This window comes from Arachis ipaensis, chromosome B7 (assembly GCF_059453495.1).
Source record: "Arachis ipaensis isolate K30076 ecotype BB chromosome B7, ASM5945349v1, whole genome shotgun sequence".
In the NCBI taxonomy this organism is placed as follows: Eukaryota; Viridiplantae; Streptophyta; class Magnoliopsida; order Fabales; family Fabaceae; genus Arachis; species Arachis ipaensis.
This window is the reverse complement of record NC_142442.1, coordinates 11,067,739-11,076,204: the sequence shown is the minus strand read 5'-3', so window position 1 is coordinate 11,076,204 and position 8,466 is coordinate 11,067,739. Positions and strand designations below refer to the sequence as shown.

General features: G+C 36.7%; 1 pseudogene across 1 annotated transcript; it reads right to left on the bottom strand.

The window, feature by feature from the left end:
* Positions 1-5,014: 5,014 nt before the first annotated feature.
* On the bottom strand, positions 5,015-6,766 carry LOC107609852 (nematode resistance protein-like HSPRO2 pseudogene; annotated as a pseudogene). Its single transcript, XR_015891964.1, has one exon. The product of XR_015891964.1 is annotated as a nematode resistance protein-like HSPRO2 pseudogene (transcript).
* Between the last annotated feature and the right edge of the window lie 1,700 nt (positions 6,767-8,466).

Below are 8,466 nucleotides of genomic sequence, written 5' to 3'. Positions count from 1 at the left end.
TCATCTCTCATAAGCTGGCATTGGATCCTTCTGTCCGACCTATAGCACAGAAGAAGCGAAACCTAGGCCTTGAAAGAAAGCAAGTTTCTTTGGAGGAGACTAAGAAGCTAATCAATGATGGCTTCATTCAAGAGATCAGATTCACCACATGGTTGGCAAACGTCGTCATGGTAAAGAAACATAACGATAAATGGCGCATATGTGTTGATTTCACCGATCTCAACAAAGCACGCCAAAAAGATTCCTATCCCTTACCATCTATTGATTGCTTAGTAGACAATGCTTCAGGTTATAAAACATTGAGTTTCATGTTCTAAATATAACCAGATTCTAATGCATCCATCAGATAAAAGTAAGACTACATTTATCACTGAATACAGAAATTACTGCTATAAAGTTATGCCATTTGGACTTAAGAACGCAGGAGCAACATATCAACGCCTTATGGACAAGGTATTTGCAGCACAGATCGGCAGAAACCTAGAAGTCTATGTCGATGATATGGTAGCCAAAACAAAGCTCGGCGATAATCATCTTGACGATCTTGTAGAAATATTCAACCAAATACGAAATTACAATATGCGCCTTAATCTTGAGAAGTGTGTCTTTGGTGTACAAGGAGGTAAATTCCTCAGTATTATGCTTACCAACCGCGGGATTGAAGCCAAACTTCGCTATCCTAAGATCGAGAAGCGAGCTTTAGCTTTGGTGTTCTCAGCCCAATGACTTCGGCCATATTTCCAAAGCCATGCCATTTATGTTTGCACAGACCAACCTTTACGACGAATTATCCAGAAACCAGAATTAGCTGGCCGACTAGTCAAATGGTTAGTTGAGCTCTCCGAATTTGACATCAGATACTAGGGGCGAGGTCTCATAAAGTCTCAATATACTCTGTTAATTAATGGAAGGTTGGTATGGAACCAAGCCAGAATAAAGGTTGCGATTAGAGGATTTTATAAAAAGTTGTATCGACAGGAATATGCTCCTATGATTGGGTTCCGTGATGAATTGGCAAAGCAAATTGATGATGAAAAGCAGTAATATTAGAGGTTCTGCCATCGCTTGAGAAAATTCGAGAGGCAGTCTGGGATTGTGAGTCCACTAAAGCTCCAGATAGTGATGGATATAATATGAACTTCATTAAAAAATGTTGGGATGAGATTGGCTAGGATTTTACTACAGTAGTGTTGGGATTCTTCCAATGTGCTAAGCTACCAACGGATGTTAATGTAACGTGGGTGGCACTAGCTCCAAAGTTTGTGGGAGCTAAGGAAATCAAAGATCTTTGGCCGATTAATATGGTTAGGTGTGTGTATAAGGTGATATCGAAAGTATTAGTGAAAAGAATGAGGTTCGTGATGCTTGGATTAGTAGGGGAGACACAGTCTGTGATTCTGAAGGGATGAAAAATACATGATGGGCCCTTATTGCATGTGAGACGGTCCAATGGTTGAAGCTACATAAGAAGAAGGCAACAATTATCAAGTTAGACTTTCAGAAAGCATATGACAAGGTTGGATGGAGCTCCAGGTATATTGTGCTACAAAAGATAAGTTTTGGTCTCAGATGGAGGACATAGGTGAAGGAGTGTGTAACAGCAGCGTCTATGCCAGTTTTGATTAATGGATCACCATCCAAACTGTTCAGGATGGAGAGAGGTCTTAGATAAGGAGATTCACTGTCTCCTTTTCTATTTGTTCTTGTCGTTGATATATTGCATAGGATGGTGGGTGAGACAGTCAGGAATGGACGCGTTTCTCCACTGCTGATTGACAGGGACAACATAGAGCTATCGCATTTTCAGTTTGCAGATGACACAATCTTATTCTACCATTAGAAAATGGAGACAATTATGAATTATAAGAGGCTTCTGTGATGTTTTGAGTTGATGACTGGTCTGAGTATTATCTTTGATAAGTCAAACTTGATTTCGGTTAATTGTGAGCAGGAATGGGCGAAAAATATGTGTGGTTTGTTAGAATGTGTGGAAGTTGCTTTACCTGTTAAGTACCTAGAGATTTCTCTAGGTGCAAATCCTCGGTTGGTGAAAACCTGGAAACCAATTATACACAAGGTGGAGGACAAGCTCAGCTTATGAAAAGCGAAGACTCTAAACAAAGCTTGTAAGCTAGTTCTCATTAAATCTATACTTAATAGCTTGCCAGTCTACTACTTAAACTTGTATAAGATGCCAAAGACGGTTGTAGAAATACTAATTGGGTTACAGAGAGGAATTTTGTGGAATAAATAAGATGGGAATAACGGTATACCCCTTGTGAAATGAGAAGTGGTGCAAGCACCGAAAAATTTAGCTGGTTTGGGGGTGGGGGATGCGTTGATCAAAAATATGGTGGTGGCACTTTTCAAAGGATGATTGTCCACTGTGAAAGAAGATTATATGTTCTTGTAATAATTTAAATTCCAATGTAATATTGTCAAAATAGACAGTACCTTCAAAAAGTGGTCCGTGGAAAGACATTTGCCAGCTGAATATTAAGGAGCAACAGGTAAGAGATAAGATGATCGGTGGGTTGTCCATGAAGGTAGGAGATGGATGATGTATTCATTTTTGGGAGGATATTTGGTTACAAAGTGGCTCCTTGAAAGAGAGTTTTTCGAGGCTCTTCTCTGTTTCAAACCAACAAGGATCTGTCATAGAGGACTGTGGGTTCTGGAATAGGTTAGAGTGAATATGAAACTTTCATTGACGGAGAGATTTATTCCAATAGGAGATAGAGCTTCTCAACCAACTTCATGACCGGTTACGGCCAGTTAGATTGTCAAGTAGTAGAGAGGATACAGTTGTATAAAAATTTGACAAGACATGTATTTTTTCTACTAATTCATTTGTGCAGGTGTTGCAAAAAGAGACTCTATCGGAAGACATCACAAATTACAGTTTCACTAGTACTATATGGAGAGGATTTTGCATGGTTTGTTCTAGTTGGTAGGATCAATACTAAAGAGAGATCGACTAGACTAGGAATTATTCATCATAGTGATAATATCTGTGTTTTGTGTAAAAATAATATAAAATGTGTGCATCATTTATTTCTTGGCTATGAGTTTACCTAGTAGGTGTGGTGCGCTTGGTTGACGTGTGCTGATAGAGCTTAGATTATTTCGGGAACTGTCAAAGAGCTCTTTGAGAGTTGGATTAAAGTGGCAGGCAGAAATATTGAGCAAAAGAAGTGGCTGATAGGGTTCTCTGTGGTTATTTGGAACATTTGGTTAGAACATAATAGCAAAATTTTTTAGAATTCAGAGACGGGTGTTGAGGAAGTCAAGAATAGGTCATTTTTGAGTTATAGGGAGTGAAGTGGTGTCGACTCGTTTGGTTGTTGATAGCAATGTCGGAGATGACAACGTATTATACCCTATATTTTTACTATTTGTTGTGTCATGTTCTTTCATTGCTCCACCTAGTTGTGTTGAGCTTTCTTTATTCAAAAAAAAAAACCCATTTAATTATGTGAGAAAAGAAGTGAAAAGAACCAGTTTTTTTTTAATAAATAAAAATTTATATTTACTCTTTTAAGTATTTTTTATTTTTTATTTTTTTTAATATTTACTGACAATTTCACAATCAAATTATAGCGCAGGCATGAACTGCACAATAGAGGTGGACGTCACTATTGTGCAGCCATACATTGACAACGTAATCGTGTGAGATCGCTATAGTGTATGTGCTGCGTGCGAAATTGTATGTGAATTTATCACGAAAGATTGCTATATATATCATATCCTCACAATGAATTTTACCTTTTATCTATTCTTTCTTTTTTTCTCTCAAAGATAATTTATCCAAATGGCTAGTGAGTGTTGTCTATCCAAATGCAACAACATCACAAAAAGATGATGGTGCACACATTTTGAATGCAGTGATTCCATTGTTATGTATATTTGGCGATTGCATTCATTGACAGTGCTTAAAAATTTGATTTTGGTTGATATGAGAATGCTTGAAATTAAGTATGTTAAAAAAATTGGGTATTGTTGTATTTCATTTGATGTTAGAGAATCAGAAGAATTTATTATTTTTGACAATCACTTTTAGCCATCAATCCAATTTTTTTAGTTTAATAATCTAGCAACGTACTTTTAATCCACAATTTTAAATATTAATAACTAACTATTGATCAAAAATAAAAAATTTAGCTGGTCCTCTAACATTCCTCTTCCCTAATATATTAAATTTATCCTAAACTTATAACTATTAACTAACCAACTAACAACTATAATATAATAAACAAAAAAGTAATTTAATTTTAACCTGGTCATCAATATGGTTCACAATATGTCTGCCTTCATTTAAACGATTGATATCTTTACTCCGAATCAATGAGACAATTTTTTTTTCTCCTATCTTCTTTCCTTTTCTCCTTTTTCTCTTTTTTTCTCCCAATTCTAACAAGTTGCAAACTAAACAAATGATTTAGCGAGAATCTTTTTTCCTCTATTACGCGGGCATAAACTACACATTATGTTGTTCTTGTATTGCATAATCATTGACTACGAAATAGTCTCTGTCTGCGAAATTGTTAATGACTGTTTAAAACGGTAAACAAAATTTTATAACGTTTAAAAGAGTGAATATCAATTATTTTATTTATTAAAAAAAATAAAGTATATTTTTTATCATTAAAATTTGTTAAAATTTTAAAAATATTTTCAAGTTTTATTTTATTTTAATTTTGTCTCAAAAATTTTCGATTTTTGTCAAATATACCTACTCCTAATGGCTAATTTTTCAAAAAAATTTAAAACTAAGTCAACAACAATTTTATAAGAATAGCCATTAACACAAGCAAACTAAAAAATAGTTGTTATGCATTATTACTAGATTAGTCCTAATTTTTTTAAAAATTTAATTGTTAAGTATATTTCATACAAATAAAAAAATTTTAGAATAAAATTAAATCAAAATAAAATTTAAAAATAATTTTAAATTTTTACAAACTTTAAAAATTAAAAATATACTTTTCCTATTAAAAAAACTCAAAGAACCATGTGAATGTAAATAATCCAAAAAATAGTTAAATATTTTATAGGAGAGATGGTGGTTACAACAACCGTTTTACAAGGAAAAATATATTTTTTTTAATTGACAGTGTCATTCAAATGTTAGTGCCAAGTAAGGGTATTTTCGTGATTATCCCAATAATATCCCAGGAACGTCTTTGCCGCATCGAGGCTCGGAAAATACGTTGGCTCCAAGAATATCTGACTTAGCGAGTCACCTGAATCAACTCGGTTCCCGCCAGCCTCCGCGCTTCCCATCACCGCCGCTACAACCTGCTTGTAATCGTAGAAGAATCTCTTCATCGCCGCCTCTATCCCCAGCATCGCTTGCAGCACCTCAACCACACCCTCCGCCTTCTTCTCCGCGTAAATCCTCATCGCCGCCTCCACCATACCCGGCCCTCCCTTCGGATCAACCTCCACCTCCAATATCCCCGGTACCATCCTCTTCATCTCCCTACAAATCTTCGCCACCTCCACAAGCTCCTTCGATCGGAAGCAAAACGCCGCCGTATCGCCGAAACCCCGAATCGCGATCTGCTTCTTCAGCTTCATGAAATCGTTCGGATCCATCAATAAGTGAAGGTCCTCGATCTCCGATAGAAGCTTCCAGATCCGCTCCACCGCGTAGCACTCCCTCGCCGCCTTCTCAAACCTTCTTCCTTCCACCGACTCCGCAACACTCTCGAGCAGCACGCGCGCGGCGCGTGACCAGGACTCTACAATCTGGTGCGTTGCGTGGAGATTCAAATTCTCGAAGTTCTCGACGTGGTCAAATGGCGTCGTTTCGAGAGAGTGAAGCTCGTTTGGCATGCAAACCGCGTCGTAACGGAGGATCGGTTTTCCGGTGAGGTTCGGTTCGCCCAAGCCTAGAGTGTACGAACATCTCGTCATCTCAGCTTCCACGGTGGCGAGGATCCTCTGAGCTACATCTTTGGATCTGTGCCACGTGGCGAGCCTTGGAAGCAAACTAGCCTCGCTATAGCTTCTGTAACCGCTACTGCTGACGTCCCTTACCGGAACTTCACCACATGTCTCCGGGCTTTCTTCCTGGTCTTTGCAGAGCGTGGAGATGAGCTGTACCTGGGCCTTGGCCAAAGACTCGAGCCTGCGGGCCCACTCGCGTTTGTTCGCGTACGGCCTTGGGTCCGACAAAACGGTTGAGATGAAGCGGAACGTGATCTCGAGACCGTTGAGGGCGGGCTTCATGATGGGCTCATGGGCCCATCTGGGGAAGTTGTTTGAGTCCCATAGTGTTCGGAGCTGAGGGAGGCGGAGATAGTTGTCGTAAGCTTCACAAAGGGGAAACGACGCTGTTTTGATGTCGTTTGGTGTAAGAGGTAGTTGCAAAGCGGGTAGGTTTGGCTGAAGGACGGGTTTGTCTGAAACGGCGAGTTTTGGAGACTTGGGATCATGCACGTTGATTTTGGACCTTGCCATCTTTGATTTCCACTCTAAATCAACCATTTTGGGAAGATGAGAAAAATAAAAATGGTGTTATGATAGAGTTAGAAAATGTTAGTGATAGAATTTGAGATACTAATAAGAAGGTACATGAATGAGTCTTTATATGGATAAAGAGAGGGAAAGAGGTTTTGTGGAATTTTGAATAGAAAAGGGGGGAGTAGGGGGCAAGGGGAAACACAACACGGACGAGGAATTTAAAAGTCACCACGCTATGGAATAGAATATCATTTTAAATTTCATTACGTAAAATGAGAAATTAGATTCGATGCATACATACACTATTTATGAAAATAAATTCATATTAAAATGTATGACCGAGGGAATTCAATACGGTGGGATACGAGAGTAATACATGATAAAATTAATCAGTAGTTTATATTCATTATTGGAAAAGTCTAGGAACAGCAACTTTGTTAAATTCTGGCTAACATATAACCAGTAAAAAAAAGTGAACCTTTGGATGAAATCTAAAGGTAAAAACAAGTCAGATCAGGCCAGATTTTGCTCTTAACAGGCCTGGCCTGTCATACAGTTAATTGACTTGAGTCTGATGCTCTTTATAAGGTACTAGGCCTGGCCTGGCCTAAAGCCTGTTAAAAGGTCTGATAATTTTTTTTTTACAAAAATAAAATATTATTTAAAAAATTTATTTTTTAATAAAAATATTTATATGTACTATGTCATATATTTAATATTTATAAAAAATTTTAAACTTTTAATATATTTAAAATATACAAAAATATTTGTAATAAAATATAATAGATTTAAAATATCTCATAATTTTGTAATAATAAATAATTATTTATATATTTAATTATATTTTAACAGGTCCAGGCAAGCCTGACAGGCCAATAAGGCTAATTAGCGAGCTTAGGCCTGACCTATTAACGTATTAAGGCTTTTAAAAGAGCCTGGGTCTGTGCCTATTTTATAATAGGCCAGGCCAAGCCAGGCCAAACACAGGTCAGGCCAGACCAAACACAGGCCAGGCTGCAGGCCCCTGGCAGGCCGCCTGGCCTTTTTCCACCCTTAACAAAATCTTATACCAATTTCACACCATTAAAACCATCTTGATGGCTATTTGATGGCTACAAAATACAAAAATTGCTGGTCCCCTAGTATTCTTCTTTATTCTTTTAAATAATTTAAAGCGTTTTGTGTATTATATATAAATTTTGTTATTTTTTAAAATCCTTAATCCTATAGTGTTACACATTCTAAAGAAATTGAAGGTTGCATCTAACCACTTTCATCTACATTAGAAAATAAGTAAAACAGCAAAGTTGTACGTTGTACGAATACAACAATGTTTGAACAAGGGGAATCTAGTTTTCCATGATGCCATAATTATTCCTAATCCCCTACCACCTCCTAATACAACATAAGCTGCCCAATTGACGTTATGGGACGGCAAAAATATCCAAATAAAGTTTCCCATTCATGAAAATCGTTAGTCATAAACAATGTCAATCAATTATGTTACCATTTAAGAAGCATACCAAAAGTAAAATAGGCAAGTAGCTGGGGAATTGGACAATTTGTGATATCTTTATTTGATTTTAGTTCAATTTTTACAATCAAAGTCAAAATCAGTTTTTTAAACAATTTGAGCTAACCTAATTCTTTGTTCCAATCCTTGCTCATCTGAACAAAATGACACCACGTACGTACCTAAAAGCACTTTAACAAACTAAATTTGTAGAATTTTCTGTCTCCATTTTGCTGGAAAGGTCTCCATGAATAAAATTTAATAAAGAATGTTTCATCTTTACAATTTCTTGTTTTCACATATCAATCAATATCTAATAAAAACAGATATGGTTGGTATATAGAATCCAGTGGATGTTGTCTTGTGCCTTTTTAGGGGTAAAAAGAGGTAGTAAAATAAAATGTAAATATATTGTGAGCTTCTAGAACAATGACAATTTTTTGCGGCCCATTTTATAGTGTCTTTAATTTAATGTCTAATTCCTT